General features: G+C 40.9%; 1 non-coding gene across 1 annotated transcript; it reads right to left on the bottom strand.

Annotated features, from left to right (window-relative positions):
• Positions 1 to 251: 251 nt before the first annotated feature.
• On the bottom strand, positions 252 to 354 carry LOC123378122. Its single transcript, XR_006582465.1, has one exon. It is a non-coding gene; the product is annotated as a U6 spliceosomal RNA (small nuclear RNA).
• Positions 355 to 1,169: the final 815 nt, after the last annotated feature.

The raw sequence follows: 1,169 nt of genomic DNA, 5'->3' as shown, positions 1-1,169 counted from the left end.
CCCTGCTTATCCTCTCTTGTCCGGCTTCATGTCACCCTGTCCCCTCCATTCTGCCAAGGCTCCCCACCTCATCCTACTTTCTTGGATTTTCACATAATCACCTCCATGCTTTCTTCCGTATAGTTCTTATGCATGGGTTGTCCACACTCAAGTCCCTGTAGAGACCCAGGACTATTGTGCTAGTTACAGTGAATCTTGCTGATTTGTACCTTCATTGTACATATCTTGCCTATTGTTTTTCTCCTTCCCTTGACCTATGTCTTTAGTTCATGAATTTGTGTGTCATTCTTGCACAGGGACTATGCTAATCTTCTTTGTCTCATTCCAATTGTCGTATATGTGTGAGCTCTAAGCAGGGAGTATTCTTACATGTTTGGAAAGCACTTAGCACATAATGGATGCTACTGTAAATAAATCACCACCACCACACCACCAGAGAGGCATCCATGAAAGGAACAAAGAATGTAGGCCATACTTACAGGATGGGAACTCTATCCTGGAAAGCAGTGACTCTGAAAAAGATTTGGAGGTCATGATGGATAATCGTCTGAATATACACTCCCGCTGTGACCAAAAGGATTAATGCGGTCCTGTGATGTATAAACAGAGGACTCTCAAGTAGGAGTAGAAGGATTATTTAGCCTCTGTATTTGGCACTGGTGCAACCTCTGCTGGAATCCTGCATCCAGTTCTGGTGCCCACAATTCAAGAAGGATGTTGGTAAATTGGAGAGAGTTCAGAGTGGAGCCACAAGAATAATTAAAGGATTAGAAACATCCCTTATAGTGATAGAGTCAATCGATTTATCTTCATAAAAAGAAGGTTAAGGGTTGACTTGATTACAGTCTATCAGTACCTATGGGGGAAACAAATATTTAACAGGCTCTTCAATGTAGCAGAGAATGGTACAACACAATCCAGTGGCTGGAAGTTGAAGCTAGACAGATTCAAACCAGTAAAGAAGTGTAAATTTTTAATGGTGAGAGTAATTAGCTATTGAACAATTTACCATGGGTTGTAGTGAATTCTCCATCACTGACAATTTTAAATCAAGATGGATGTTTTTCTAAAAGCTCTGCTCTAGGAATTATTTTGGGGAAATTCTCTGGCCCATGTAATACATGAGGTCAGGTGATCACAATTATCCCTTCTGGCCTTTGAATCTATGA

This window comes from Mauremys mutica, chromosome 9, assembly GCF_020497125.1.
Source record: "Mauremys mutica isolate MM-2020 ecotype Southern chromosome 9, ASM2049712v1, whole genome shotgun sequence".
NCBI lineage: Eukaryota > Metazoa > Chordata > Testudines > Geoemydidae > Mauremys > Mauremys mutica.
Note: the sequence above shows the minus strand (reverse complement) of the source record. Positions and strands in the feature narration are given on the sequence as shown.